Source organism: Neolamprologus multifasciatus, chromosome 22 (genome assembly GCF_963576455.1).
Source record: "Neolamprologus multifasciatus chromosome 22, fNeoMul1.2, whole genome shotgun sequence".
NCBI classification, from domain to species: domain Eukaryota; kingdom Metazoa; phylum Chordata; class Actinopteri; order Cichliformes; family Cichlidae; genus Neolamprologus; species Neolamprologus multifasciatus.
In genome coordinates, this window is record NC_140459.1 from 33973011 (window position 1) to 33989079 (window position 16069).

Sequence of the window (16069 nt, forward strand, 5' to 3'; positions counted from 1 at the left end):
TAGATTCTAAAGATAGTGTCCCGCTTTATGAAAACTCTCAGGAGGAATAAATGGGGAAATAACTATGTGATCACTTTGTGAATTTGTAAGTCAGAAATGAACAGTCTCTAATTTAATGATTGCTTAATTTTAAGGGTGAGAGACAGAACACCAGAGCAATAAAAGAAAAACTAAAATCCAGAAAACCCACATTAAAAAAAGGTTATAAAAGATAAAACATCTTCAAAAAGGAGAGAGTTGGCAAAAACTATAGGAACAGGTTTGTCATGAGTTATATGTGAATCAGGACAGAATCGAATAGTTAGAGAGATTGAGTTGGAAACAATGTGCAGCAAGCAGTGTTGATCAAGTTACTTGAAAAAAGTAACTAATTACTGATTACTTCCCCCAAAAAGTAATCCCGTTACTTTACTGATTACTTATTTTCAAAAGTAATTAATTACTTAGTTACTTAGTTACTTTTTAAAAACACGATTTACAACCTGAATAGGTGATAAACTGATAGATCTTTCAGCCCAATTCTACTTTTTCTGCATAATCCATCATACAAAATGTAATCAAATGGAAAAGTCTCTTTTTAAAACTTGTTTTATTAGTTTTAATCTTTTAACTTTATGCATCAAGCTAAATTTTAATTATCTGCAACATTCACTGACTGGAAGAAATTAGTTTAACATTTAAACCTATTTTCTGCACATTCCAGCACATAAAATAAAATATTTTTGTGTGTTTACACTCATTCTTTCAAATAGATGCAAGTAAAACACAGCAGAAAATAAATAAAGTCAAAGACTAGCGGTCCTGTTGCTCTATTTTCACCTGTAAAGCAGGAGTGGGGTAGGCGGAGGGTTACCCTGGTGCAGGTGTGCAGCGGTCAGTGGAAGAATCTGCGAGTTTCTCTGTGAGTTTCCCATTACGTCGTAGCTACTCGCTGCTTGCTCGGAAGTTTAGGGGTTTTTTCTCTGTAAAAAGAAGTTTTCTTCCCACGCACAACGGACACTAATGTTTTTGTCACTTTTTATGGAATCAAACTCAAAGTAAGGTCAGTACTTCCACGCTTTAAACGCTGCACGCTCATACTCTCTCTGCACTCGATATATGATCCATTGTTGATCTGCACACAGCTGTTGTCACGAACGTCGCACTCACTTACGTCACTGTCATGAGACATTCTCGCAAAAAATCACGGTTTTAGTAACGCAGTAACGCAGCGTTCCTACGGGAAAGTAACAGTAATCTAATTACCGTTTTTGCAATAGTAATCCCTTACTTTACTCGTTACTTGAAAAAAGTAATCGGATTACAGTAACGCGTTACTGCCCATCTCTGGCAGCAAGTTGATGAGATGTAAATGTGCTAACAAGTGAAGAAAGTGTGTTGAGAAGAGTCCTTTGAGGAAATGATGAATGTAGAGAATGATGGATGGAGGACAGCTAGCGAAATCAGGAAGACGATGAGTAATGAGGAAGTGAAGGCAACTATGAAAATGATGAAGAGTCAAAGGCACTGAGTTTTCAACAAAAGAGGCAGAAGATACCTGAGGAATGGAAAAGTATACTGGTACTGATATTCAAGAGGTATAATAACTATAAAACTGATGAGCCCGCCCCTCCCTGAGCCTGGTTCTGCTGGAGGTTTCTTCCTGTTTAAAGGAAGTTTTTCCTTCCCACCGTCACCAAATATGACAAACTGCTCAGAGGGAGTCAAATCAATATTGAATCGGTGTGTAACTTTGCCAAAACAATGTCGGACTCTGTAGTTTTCTCTGGTCCCCTCCCCAATCAGACCAGGAGTGACATGTTTAGCCGCATGTTCTCCTTAAATTGCTGGCTGTCTGAGTGGTGTCCCAGAAACGATGTGGGCTTCATAGATAATTGGCAAACCTTCTGGAGGAAACCTGGTCTTGTTAGGAGAGATGGCATCCATCCCACTTTGGATGGAGCAGCTCTCATTTCTAGAAATATCGACAAATTTATTAAACCCCTCAAAACATGACTATCCAGAGTTGGGACCAGGAAGCAGAGTTGCAGTCTTACACGCCTCTCTGCAGCTTCTCTCCTCCTGCTACCCCCCCAAAAACCCATCTCCATAGAGACTGTGTCTGCTTCCAAAAAGACAAAAAACAAACAACTTAAACAATCACAAAGAAAGAATAATACAGTATCCACATCTGAACCAAAGAGTAAAACAGTGAAATGTGGATTATTAAATATTAGGTCTCTCTCCTCCAAGTCTCTGTTAGTACATGACTTAATAATTGATCAACAAATTGATTTACTCTGCCTTACAGAAACCTGGTTGCAGCAGGATGATTATGTTAGTTTAAATGAATCAACACCCCCGAGTCATTCTAACTACCAGAAATCTCGAAGCACAGGTCGAGGGGGCGGTGTGGCAGCAATTTTTCACACCAGTCTATTAATTAATGATAGACCAAGACAGACTTTTAATTCATTTGAAAGCCTGATGCTTAGCATTGTCCACCCCAGCTGTGAAACTCAGAAACCAGTCTTACTTGTTATCATCTATCGTCCACCTGGGCCTTACACAGAGTTTCTGTCTGATTTCTCAGACTTTATATCTAATTTAGTTCTGAGCTCAGATAAAATAATTATTGTGGGTGATTTTAACATCCATGTAGATGCTAAAAATGACAGCCTCAACATGGCATTTAATCTGTTGTTAGACTCAATTGGTTTCTCTCAAAATGTAAAAGAACCCACCCACCACTTTAATCACACTCTAGATCTTGTTTTAACATATGGCATAGAAACTGAACATTTAACAGTGTTTCCTGAAAACCCTCTCCTGTCTGATCATTTCTTGATAACATTTACATTTACAATAATTGATTACGCAGCAGTGGAGAGTGGACTTTATCAAAGTAGATGTCTTTCTGAAAGCGCTGTAACTAAGTTTAAGAATATAATCCAGCCACTGTTATCATCGTCAATGCCCTGTACCAACACAGAGCAGAGCAGCTATCTGAACGCTACCCCAACAGAGGTCGATTATCTTGTTAATAATTTCACCTCCTCACTACGTACGACTCTGGATACTGTAGCTCCAGTGAAAACTAAGGTCTCTAATCAGAAGTACCTGACCCCGTGGTATAATTCTCAAACACGTACCCTAAAGCAGATGACTCGTAATCTGGAGAGGAAATGGCGTGTCACAAATTTAGAGGATCATCATTTAGCCTGGAGAAATAGTTTGTTGCTTTATAAGAAAGCCCTCCGCGAAGCCAGAACAGCTTACTACTCATCACTGATTGAAGAAAATAAGAACAACCCCAGGTTTCTCTTCAGCACTGTAGCCAGGCTGACAAAAAGTCAGAGCTCTGTTGAGCCAACCATCCCTTTAACGTTAACTAGTGATGACTTCATGAACTTCTTCACAAATAAAATTTTTATCATTAGAGAAAAAATTACCAATAATCATCCCACAGATGTAATATTATCTACAGCTACTCTTAGTTCCATTGATGTTAAGTTAGACTCTTTTTTTCCAATCGATCTTTCTGAGTTAACTTCAATAATTACTTCCTCCAAACCATCAACGTGTCTTTTAGACCCCATTCCTACAAAACTGCTCAAAGAAGTCCTGCCATTGATTAATTCTTCGATCTTATATATGATCAACCTATCTCTAATAATCGGCTATGTACCACAGGCCTTCAAGGTGGCTGCAGTTAAACCTTTACTCAAAAAGCCATCTCTAGACCCAGCAGTCTTAGCTAATTATAGGCCAATCTCCAACCTTCCTTTCATATCAAAAATCCTTGAAAGAGTAGTTGTCAAACAGCTAACAGATCATCTGCAGAGGAATGGTTTATTTGAAGAGTTTCAGTCAGGTTTCAGAGTTCATCACAGCACAGAAACAGCTTTATTGAAGGTTACAAATGATCTTCTTATGGCCTCTGACAGTGGACTCATCTCTGTGCTTGTCCTTCTTGACCTTAGTGCAGCATTCGATACTGTTGACCATAATATTCTATTAGAGCGATTAGAACATGCTGTAGGTATTACAGGTATTGCACTGCAGTGGTTTGTATCATATCTATCTAATAGACTCCAATTTGTGCATGTAAATGGAGAGTCCTCTTCACACACTGAGGTTAATTATGGAGTTCCACAGGGTTCGGTGCTAGGACCAATTCTGTTTACATTATACATGCTTCCCCTAGGCAGCATCATTAGAAGACATAGCATACATTTTCACTGCTATGCAGATGACACCCAGCTCTATCTGTCCATGAAGCCAGATAACACACACCAATTAGTTAAACTGCAGGAATGTCTTAAAGACATAAAGACTTGGATGGCCACTAACTTTCTGCTTCTTAACTCAGATAAAACTGAGGTCATTGTACTCGGCGCTGAAAAGCTTAGAAATATGGTATCTAACCAGATTCTTACTCTGGATGGCATTACCTTGGCCTCCAGTAACACTGTGAGGAACCTTGGAGTCATTTTTGACCAGGATATGTCCTTCAACGCACATATTAAACAAATATGTAAGACTGCGTTCTTCCATTTGCACAACATCTCTAAAATTAGAAATATCCTGTCTCAGAGTGACGCTGAAAAACTAGTTCATGCATTTATTACTTCCAGGCTGGACTACTGCAATTCATTATTATCAGGATGTCCAAAAAACTCACTGAAAAGCCTTCAGTTAATCCAAAATGCTGCAGCAAGAGTACTGACAGGGACTAGAAAGAGAGAGCATATTTCTCCTGTTTTGGCTTCCCTTCATTGGCTTCCTGTTAAATCCAGAATTGAATTCAAAATCCTGCTCCTCACATACAAGGTCTTAAATAATCAGGCCCCATCTTATCTTAATGACCTTGTAGTACCATATCACCCTATTAGAGCACTTCGCTCCCGCTCTGCAGGCCTACTTGTTGTTCCTAGAGTATTTAAAAGTAGAATGGGAGGGAGAGCCTTCAGTTTTCAGGCCCCTCTTCTGTGGAACCAGCTTCCAGTTTGGATTCAGGAGACAGACACTATCTCTACTTTTAAGATTAGGCTTAAAACCTTCCTTTTTGCTAAAGCATATAGTTAGGGCTGGACCAGGTGACCCTGAATCCTCCCTTAGTTATGCTGCAATAGATGTAGGCTGCCGGGGGATTCCCATGATGCATTGAGTTTTTCCTTTCCAGTCACCTTTCTCACTCACTATGTATTAACAGACCTCTCTGCATTGAATCATATCTGTTATTAATCTCTGTCTCTCTTCCACAGCATGTCTTTATCCTGTCTTCCTTCTCTCACCCCAACCGGTCGCAGCAGATGGCCGCCCCTCCCTGAGCCTGGTTCTGCCGGAGGTTTCTTCCTGTTAAAAGGGAGTTTTTCCTTCCCACTGTCGCCAAAGTGCTTGCTCATAGGGGGTCATATGATTGTTGGGCTTTTCTCTGTATCTATGAAGCGCCTTGAGGCGACATTTGTTGTGATTTGGCGCTATATAAATAAAATTGAATTGAATTGAATTGAGTCATATGATTGTTGGGTTTTTCTCTGTATCTATTATTGTACGATCTACTAACAATGTAAAGCGCCTTGAGGTGACTGCTGTTGTGATTTGGCGCTGTATAAATAAAATTGAATTGAATTGAGCCATACCATGAAGCTTTGGAGAAGATTTGTTAAGAAAAGAGGTGACGATCAGTGAGTAGCAGATACAATGTTTGTTTTTAGAAGTACAGAGACGGAGCTGCTCTGTGTCTTTGTGGATCCAAACAAAGCATATGACAGAGTCCCAAAAGAGAAACAGTGCTACTGTATGAGGAAGGCAGGAGTGGCAGAGTAGTGAGGTTATAAGAGTATGTGAGGCTGGTGCAGGACACGTGTGAGGAGAGTGAAACAGTGGTGAGGAGTGACCGATGGGTTCGTATTACATCAGGGACTGGCTCTGAGCCCTGTGTCATGTGCAGTGGTGATGAACAGGTTGACAGATAATGTCAGGAACGAATCTCCATGGACTGTTATGTTTGCAGACAACACTGTGATTTGTTTTGAGAGCCTGCAGAGGTGGAGGAACTCTATGGAGAGAAGAGGAATGAAAGTCAGTTGAAGCAAAATAGAATATATGTGTGTAAATGAGAGTGAGGAAGGTGAAAAGCTGAACATGCAAGAGTAGAGAGAGTGAATTCAAATACCTGGCACCAACCATGGCTTGGTGGAGTAGATGGAGTCCAGGCTGATTTGTATAAGAAGGATAGCAGCACGAGTTAATGTGAATGTTTACGAGATAGTAGTGAGACCTGATATAATCAGTAGTGCAGAGACAGTGGAACTAGTTGAAAAGACACAAGGCTCAGTTAAGGTTGCTAATTTGGGGATGACAGGAAAATGAGCACATCAAGTCAAGTGGTTTGGAGACAAAGTTAGAGAAGTGAGGCTGAGATGGTTCGGGCATGTGCAGAGGCGGGATAGTGAACGTATTGGCCAAAGAGTTTGGAAGATGCCAGACAGGAGGGAAACAGGCGTTGTGGTGACCCCTAAGGGGGACAGTTCATAGACGAAGCTTTCATCAAGGCATAAAAGTAAATAAATATTTTGCTCTGTAAATCATCTTCAATGAGTATTTATGTCCCAAGTCAGGATTGCTGTCCGATCTTTGGAAGTACTGTACATCCCTACAATATAGTAGCAGTGTGAGTAGGCGTTGATCTGGCTACCTTTAGAATAAGCAATGTCACATATATACAGGCTTTCTGTTGATGCACGTCTTCCAATGTTTTCATATTCTGTCACACTGAACAAACAACTGGAACGACGAATGAGGACTGCTATCTCAGACCCACAGAGGCTCATATATATTCACTTTTACTTAAATATCAATACAAAGAAGACCACCTCAAATATGAGCTGCAAATTTCAGTCAAGCTTGGACGTGTCGATTTTGGAGCAGGAGCCTCTTTCTTGGTCACCAATGTACAATTGGTAAAGTCCAAAAACTACATTTGTCCGTAATAATGCGTGTGTTGCTTTCACACACCTGTCTGCAGATCATATTCAGCAGAAGGACTAGTTTCTTGAAAATACACCAAAATGACTCAGCGTTATTTACTATTTTTTTCTAATGAGGGCTCACACATGTTAGACAGCAGACTTCCACAATTCTACTTCTTGGTCTAGTTCAGTACATTCAACCACAATCCTGAAGAAGATGGCTGACTTGACAGTTGTCCTGATGACAATTATCAACATTGTCAACAAACGGGGTAAAAAGGTCATTTGTGAGAATGTTGACTGTATATTAGTTAAAAGTGTAAGTGAAAGGTGCACAACTAACAGGGACGAGCACAGCCTCGAGTTATACCGCAGTAGGTTTGGGCGATTCCCATAATGCACTGTGTTTCTTCTTGACTCATCTTTTTCTCTCACTACATATTTAATATTCAAACACCACTCTGCATTTTATCATTGATTATTTTAGTAATCAAGTGATCTATCGATTATTCAATCGATTAACCAGATAAGAAATGCTTCTGTCTCTTGAGCAATAATAACTATTCAAAAGAAGAAAAAACGCAGGTCTTAAAAAATTAACTGCTCACTGGTTTCCATTTTAGGAATTGCAATGTTTTTTTGCAAGCGTGCCACCTTGCTGCACGGTGGCACGGTGGTTAGCACTGTTGCCGCACAGCAAGAAGGTCCTGAGTTCAATTCCACCATCAGGTCTTTCTGTGTGGAGTTTGCATGTTCTCCCCGTGTTTGCGTGGGTTCCCTCCGGGTACTCCGGCTTCCTCCCACCGTCCAAAGACATGCAGCTTGTGGGGATAGGTTAATTGGATAATCCAAATTGTCACTAGGTGTGAATGTGAGTGTGAATGGTTGTCTGTCCCTGTGTGTTGGCCCTGCGACAGACTGGCAACCTGTCCAGGGTGTACCCCGCCTCTCGCCCTATGACAGCTGGGATAGGCTCCAGCGCCCCCCGCGACCCTGAAAAGGATAAGCGGAAGCGAATGGATGGATGCAATGTAGGGATGCACCGATACTGGTATCGGGTATCGGTGCTGATACTGTAAAATGTGTGTGTACTCATACTCGTAAAAGTTAACCGATACCATGAACCGATACTAACTTATTTCATTAATCAGAGGGTGGCTTGTCATTTCTGTTGTAGTTTTTTAGATTGGCCACTAGGGGGACATCCCGTGCTAAACAGGCACAGGGTTAGACGAGTGAGACTGGCAGTTCCAGATAAAAAAGAGAAACTGGAGGCTGCTGTAGCTAGGCTAAACAAAATGTCAGCAGTGTGGACCGGAACAGCCAACTTTAACTCAGGTTTTGGAAAAGCGATGAAAAATGTTAAGAGAAAATCCACGGGCAGTTAAAATAACGGAGGCTCTGACTCATTTTATCGCTCTGGATGACCAGCCAATGCCGGTCGTGGAAAACATAGGATTGCATAGCTGCGATATGAAATTCCCAACCGCCCATACATCAGGGAGATAATGGTGCCAAAACTTTCTGAAGAGGTAAAGACAAGCAGTGTGTGCGCGATGTCAGTCCTTGGTTTAACGGCATAGTGGACTGATGATCCACGGGCAGATGGGGAGTTTGTTCGTCAATGCCAAATACTTTTGTTATTTTGTTTGTTTGTTTACAATATGGACACTCTGCAACAATTTAAACGTTTATTTTATTCTCAAACCTAATTTGTATTTATTTTATTCCAAACAGAAGTGTTTATTTATTATTCTGAAAGCTCGAGACAGTGCCAATAGTTCAGTGATATTTTGTTAAATTACAGTGTGGAGACTGCTATAATTTAACAGAAGTGCTTATTTTTCACTTGAAATTTTTTTGTGGTCATTTTTATTAAGATTTTATTTTTTATCGGCAGGGAATATAATAAAACCTGTCTTCCAATTAATTGTATTTGTGTGTGTGTGTGTGTGGTAGAAGTATCGGTTTTTGTACTCTGTATCGGCAAGTACTCAGATCCAAGTATCGGTTTGAAAAAACTGGTATCGTTGCATCCCTAATGCAATGTTTTTTTGTTTCATCTATCATCTGTTTCATTTGTAAAACAACAACAACAAACAAACCCTGTGTATTTATGTGCCATATTAAATTTTATTATTTAAAGAAAACGTTCTCTTTAGTACAAAAATATCCAAACATTCTTAAGTAGAGTCAGAGTAAAAACAAAAATAAATATGCAATCTAATCTAAGGCATAAAAATGAATCTTTACTCTGTCTTGAAGGCTTTATGAGTTCTTGTACATGTTTCTGTGTTAAAGTGCGAGTTTGTGTCTGTAAGCCTCTAGAGGAGAATGTGGAGGCTGCAATGAAGAGAAGCGAGCCTATCAGCATTCTGAAGTTTGTCTCAGGACAAACTGTTATGATGGTGTAGATGGTAATTAATACTAACAATAATTCAGTGTCCAACCTAATAACCCTCAGAGTTTTACTGGGGCATGTATATTTTTATGGGCTTGTGAAAAAAGCTTTAATGTTATATTTTTAGGTATGAGTGTAATTTAATCAAGACAGTATTTTATATTGTTTCACTTTCAAATCTGAAAAACTTGTGAAGACCTTGAAATAAATATGGTCTAGTCCACCCCATGCCCCCCTTTAGACTCACCCCTGTTGGCTCCATGTAAAATACGATGGCTGCTGTCAGCCTTCAGCTATCTGTATAATTTAAACATAGCATCAGAGTAAGTTAAGAGTTCATCTGCATATGTTATTATGACTTATGGAGATTTTCCTGCAGATTTTTCTCTGTAAAACAAATGCCAGTGGATGGAGCAGCTATCAAGTTTGCTTTTCTTCACGTTGAAGTTTATTGATTGATTTTCTGGCTTTTTCCCAATAAAAGTTTTAATGTTGATCACAGGAACAGCACTGCTGCTTTGGATGCTAGAAATATGTTTTCTTTCTCTTAACCTGAGCTGCACATCTCAGTAACGACTCTGCCTCTTTGCTCTTCCCGGTGTGTAAACAGACTCCACTTCCACGTTAAACTGTGCCAGTGTGCACAGTCGGCTCATCTGACCATGCCACTGTGATGCTGCTGCCCACGTACACATCACTACTGAAACGCACAAGACCAGCCAGAAAAACCATCAGAGTCTGGCCAAGTGGGGCTGTCTCAGGACTGTTTCGAGAGCACAGACTGGAACATGTTTAAAGAGACAGTCGCCCAAAATGGTTTCTTGGACCTGGACAAGTTCACTGAATCTGTGACCTGCTACATCGGTAAGTGCACAGAGGATATAACGGTCTCCAAAAACATCACCACAAGAGCCAATGAGAAGCCCTGGTTCATTGCAGAGATAGGTGCATCTCTGAGAAAGAGAGATGGTAAATGGACTGATTCTTATATAGTGCTTTTCTACTCGCACAGAGTACTCAAAGTGCTCGAGATGCTGCTTTCAGGTCTGGAGATAAAACAGTTCTCAGAACAGCCAGAGCCAACCTCTCTCACGCCATTGGAAAAGCAAAGCTTGCACATGCACAAAAAGATACAGAGCCAATTCCACAACACAAAGGACTCTCGCAGTTTATAGCAGGGCATTCGGGCCATCACACAGCACAAGCTTGCACCAAGCAGCTGGGATGGAGATGCCACCGTATGAATGATTACCGTCCCATCGCCCTGACCCCCATCATCATGAAGTACCTTGAGAGACTTGTCTTGGCACATGTGAAAAGCAACCTCCCCTGCTCACTGGATCCACTGCAGTTTGCATGCCGGCCGCACAGGTTGACTAAGGATGCTATTTCCACTGCACTTCACCTCTCCCTCTCCCACCTGGACAAGAAAGTCACCTATGTCAGAATGCTGTTCATAGACTTTAGCTCAGCATTCAGCACCATTAGCCCCCCTAAAAACTGTTTGACAAACTCAGCAAGTTGGGACTGAGCACCTCTCTCTGCATCTGGATACTAGACTTCATGTCAAAGAGGCCTCAGTCCGTCCAAATCGGCGACAACGTCTCCAGCACCATCAGGCTGAGCATAGGAGCTCCTCAGGGCTGTGTTCTCAGCCCTCTGCTGTTCACTCTGCTGACACACGACTGCCTACACAGCTCTAACCACAACGATGAGTCAGCGTACAGAGATGAGGTTCAGCAGCGCCTATCGCAGCATTGCAGCCGGATCCTCCAGACTGAGAGATAGCTTTTTCCCCGCAAGACATCAGACCCCTGAACTCACTACCGGCTCCCCCACTCCCCCCCACCACACACACCCACACAAACCACTAACTTATTCTTCCTGTATTTGTTGTTGTTGTTTTGCACTGAATCAAACTGGAGCCTCGTTGTCTCATCTCTGTATTTACTGTACTGTATATAGCAGAGATGACAATAAAGTTTACTTTGACTTTTGAATAATAATAATGCATAATCAGTTGTGCAGATACTGATAATATTGATATTTTTGGGATTCTAATAATTTCTTTGAACTGTTTTTTTTCCGGGGTGGAATGATTGTAATACATCCAACTTTAATGACTTAAAAAAACAAACAAACAAGAATTAGGGGCACAAATTTGGACTTTTGAAATTCAAATAAATATAATCCATACCAGTTCCACATTTAACCTCAGTGTCTTTGGACTGTTCTGAGTTGAGGTTGAGCTGACTTAGTCCTTTCCAACTGGATGCAATCAAAATAAGTTTCTCATAATATTTTTCTAGAGCATGTAATTATTAACAAACACAAAGAATCTATTATTATCTTGTTGTTTTAAAAGGTACCTTTAAAGCATTCAGTTAATTACACTGTTAGCATCAACAAGGTTATGGCATAAATAGTTTATAGAATCTGCAGTTGTTTAGAAATGGTTCCAAGAGACCTCCGTAATTAGTATACTGGGATGTCGTACTTGGAGAAGACTCTCCTGAGTTTCTCTGATAAACCTGCTACATAAGGGATGATGATGCCCTCTGATCCTCCCTAGCTGGTGTTTGACCTTCTTTGCTGATTTGATGAAAGCCTAATTAGATAACCACATGTTTTAAGGGCTTCCTTTACATGTGTGTGTTCCTTGTTTTTCCCTTCAGGCTTAGAGGGAACATGTCGCGGTTGGTTCCGGGTCGCTGCTCATGTGGTCGACCGGCCTGTCAGCTGAACAGTTTTGCGTTCTTTTTTTTAACTTTAATGCTCTTTCATTGTTGTATTTCGCCGTCTACTCTGTATATTTGTATTCTTTTCCTTTTCCTCGTTTTTGGGATTTTTTGGACTTGTTTCCAACACTTCGACATGACCCCAAGGCTCACCTACCTTATCTCCCCACAGCTTTTCATCATCCTGTTAAAGCCACAGAGTACTTCAACAACACTCTATACTGTAAGGAGAAAAACCTCAGGAAAGCAAAGAATCACGGGCCCAGAGTTAATTCATGTACATGGACGATTCCTGTGCAGGAATGCGCGCCAGGCATCTGCTCAAACTTTATTATATACTGTCCTACTCACGTAACACTCATGGGTGGAGTACAAGTTAGGAAAAACCAACTTATCTGGTGATTGCATACGAGGCTGCACAGGATGCAGCCTTGCAAGACAAGGAGGAACAAGTTGATTAACGATCTTGTAGTGGGTTAAAACAATACATGTGGGTGTTGTCTAAACTTGAGCAACTTCCTCATGTGGTCACTTTGTTCCAGTTAAAGAATTTGCTGACACGCTATGTACAGGCATTTCTGTGCAATTCAAATAAGCTAAACATAAACATTTATCACTGTTGAATATTAATAAAATTCAAAATCTTTTCACATATACAAACTGGAACAATTATCACCAGACTCTCCCAAGTTCATCCTGGGTGATTTTAACCAATGTTCCCCTGACAAGTAGCTTAAAGGATCTGTTGGTATCCTTTAAGCGACTTGTTACATGCAGCACACGTCAGGGGAAGACTATGGCTCTGTACTGATAAATACTATGGCTCTGTACCAGATGCATTTACCTCACCCTACAAGGATGTTTCAAAGCCACTGACTGGGACAGCCTTCTTTCTCCCTCTGATGACATCAACGAACAAGTCATCACGGTGACATCATACATCTCCTTCTGTGTTGACAACATTATCCCCTCAAAAACAGTCGCCATCTACCCCAAAAACAAATCCTGGATCACCAAGGAGCTCAAGGAAGTTCTTAATAAAAAAAGGAGGATTTTCTTCACTGGCTCTGCTCTGGATATAAAGGAGGTCAACAGGAAGGTCAAGAGGGTCATAAAAACTGCTAAACTGGAGTATAAAAACACTGTTGAAAAAAATTCACCACATGGGACCTCTGCTCAGCCTGGCAGGGCCTCACAACCATGGCCTCTGTGGATACTGCGGTCACCACCACCAGAACCATCCAGGTAGAGGGCAGCGACCCCTCCTCCCTCCCTGATGACCTCAACGCTTTCTACACCAGGTTTGAGACAGACCAGGGAGAGGAGCTCACCCGGTGCTGACAACATCAGCAGTCGAGTTGTGAGGCACTGTGCAGGGCACCTAGGAAGTGTGTTCTGGACTCTATTTCAACACTCAATCGACAGTCACACCAGCTGTGGAAACACTGCACAGTCATCCCCATCCCCAAAAGAAACAACCCAAAGTCTCTGAATAATCTTCGTCCTGTGGCCCTCACCTCCCTGGTGATGAAGGCCATGGAGAAGATCATAAAACAGCACATCGTAAGAACAACTGACCCCCTGATGGACCCACTCCAGTTTGCTTACCGTGCACGCAGAGGCATCGATGATGCAAAAATCTTCATCTTGGACTCCATCCACAAACATCTGGAGCTCCCTGACTCCTCTGCCAGACTTTTGTTTGCTGATTTCTCATCAGCGTGCATCACTCTGCAGCCCCATATCCTGGCCACTAAACTTGCCTCCCGATTTCACCTGATGATCAGCTAATCCTGTGGATATTGGACTTTTTGACCAACATGACTCAGAAAGTCCGGGTGAACAACTCTCTTTCTTCTCTCCGTAGTGTCTGCGCCTTCCTCTGCTCGTTGTCGCGATCTCGCTCATCCATGGCTGCGTGTTTCCCTGTGTATCTCATTGCGTCTTAGCTATAATTTCCCAGTCTAGTTTTGTATCATTTTGCCATTCATCAAATGAAGCTGTGTTTCTTTGAGTTTGAGTCTGCGTTTGGGTCCTTTCCTGCCTACACCACACAGTCAAAATCATGACAGAAGATCGCGACCAGACAGTGGACCCAGCAGCTTATAATCCCTCCTCTGAGCTCCGCGAGGAATTGTTTTCACAACGGAGTTTCTGTGTCAGGAGTGGTTAGTGCTGCCCATTAAGGAATACCAAGAGGAGTTAGCTCTCTGGTTACAGAGGATGATTTCTGGAGTCCCTTGGCTATTCAGATCGCTGCACCCTCTTATCTAGGACTAGGACTCATCTCCACCGTGCATGTCCACCCAGAGCAGCAGCTTCAGCCCAGCCCGCCGGACGTTATTCAGGCCGGCCCTCTGGAGGATTCGCTGGAGTATTTGCGGCCCGGCTCGGTTTCAGAGCTACCTAAAAAAGAACTTTCAGGGTTAGCTGCCTGTTCCCGCTGGACGCCCAGGAGAGCCAGTCCAGCAACCTTCCTTGTCAGCTCGGGGTTTGGAAGAGCCCGGCCAGCTCTTCCTCGTGTCCTCTGGGGATTCAGGAAAGCCTGTTCAGCACTCCGTGGCTCCGACACTGCCACCTGCTCCCGCTGGCGGCTCTGGTGAGTCCGTTCAGCCACCTCCTGCTCCACCGTCTGCTTCTGGTCCTCGTCTGGTCCTGCCTTGTCTGGTCCTGCACCCATCAAGCCGCGTCCAGCACTCCAGGCGCCCCAAGGTCGTCGCCTACGACCACATCTGCTTTGCCTTCGCTTTCCATGCAGTCAGCCTCTAGACCTGCTCTGTCGCCGCCACCATCCAAGCGGTCAGCCTCCAGAACTGCTCTGTCGCAGCAGTCTTCCACGCGGTTGGCCCCCTGAAATGGCCTGTTATGGACTGTTGTGCCGTCGGCATCTGGGTCGGCCCCTTGTTCAGTCTCAAGCATTGCCAGGATCCTGAGACACTCCACTCTACCGACAGCAGTCCAGTCGCAGAGACACCTCAGTTTTTCCAACTGGAAGTCAGGTCAGAGTGCAGATCATCCGCATCACGTTGGTCAAACAGCTCAGCAGTGAGCTTAGCTGCAGCACAAGCAAAGTAAACAGAGAAGCTGAGCAGAAAATGCAGAGCAGAAATCCACAAAAAGGCATCCGCGCATAGCTCCCATGCTCCTCCAGGTGTGTTGTGGCAGCATGGAGTGCTGTGGCTACGGCATCTTCCGTGGATCTGTTTGCTCTGTAGGCAAACTGGTGTGGATCCAGGCTGCAAGGCAGGGCTGCTGTTCTGCACAACCCCTCACAATACACGACCTGGCACGCCATCAGGACAAGCCACCTTCCTTGGGTTAACAGCCTGCAGAGTGTGCCTCACCTTGTGTTCCTCCAGGGTGGGGGTAGTGCTGCTGTGGGCCGCGTGTTGTTGCTCTGGCTCCAATGCTTCTAGTAACACGGCCTCAAAGCGCGAAGAAAATATTCTTATAGTCAGTTAAATGCTGGATGCCCTGCCACACTTGCAGGCTGTTGTTACTCTCCAGATAGTCCTCAATCCTCCTCCTATAGTCCCCCTTCGCCTCTCTGATGCATCTCTTCAGGTTGGATCGGGCTGCGGTGTAGTGGTCCCTTTTGCAGGACCTGAACGCGATGTTCCTCTCCTTCAGCAGCTGCCTGACCTCCCGGGTCATCCAGAGCTTTTGGTTGGTATAAGCCCGGATACATTTGTCTGCCGTAATGGTGTCTATGCAGTGTTTTATGTAGCAGAGAACACTGTCTGTGAACATTTCCAGGTCCTGATATTCAAAGATATCCCAGTTGGTCCTGTCAAAACAGTCCTGCAGCTGCTGAGAGGCGCCCTCTGGCCATATGGTAATAGTCTTTGTGATGGTGGGAGCAGTTTTCTTGAGGGAGCATATGCACGAATTAGAAATAGGGACAAATGGTCAGACTTGCCCAGATGTGGTGGAGGTCTGGCCATGTAGCCCATTTTGATGTTGGAATAAACTTT

The 16069-nt window shown here is 43.0% G+C and overlaps 1 protein-coding gene and 1 pseudogene across 2 annotated transcripts in view; one reads left to right on the top strand and one right to left on the bottom strand.

Annotated features, from left to right (window-relative positions):
* The window catches only part of LOC146493865 (retinoic acid receptor beta-like), a 229692-nt gene that overhangs the window by 31676 nt on the left and 181947 nt on the right, over positions 1 to 16069 (bottom strand). The gene's annotated exons all lie outside the window — the stretch shown is intronic.
* On the top strand, positions 10146 to 15003 carry LOC146493866 (uncharacterized; annotated as a pseudogene).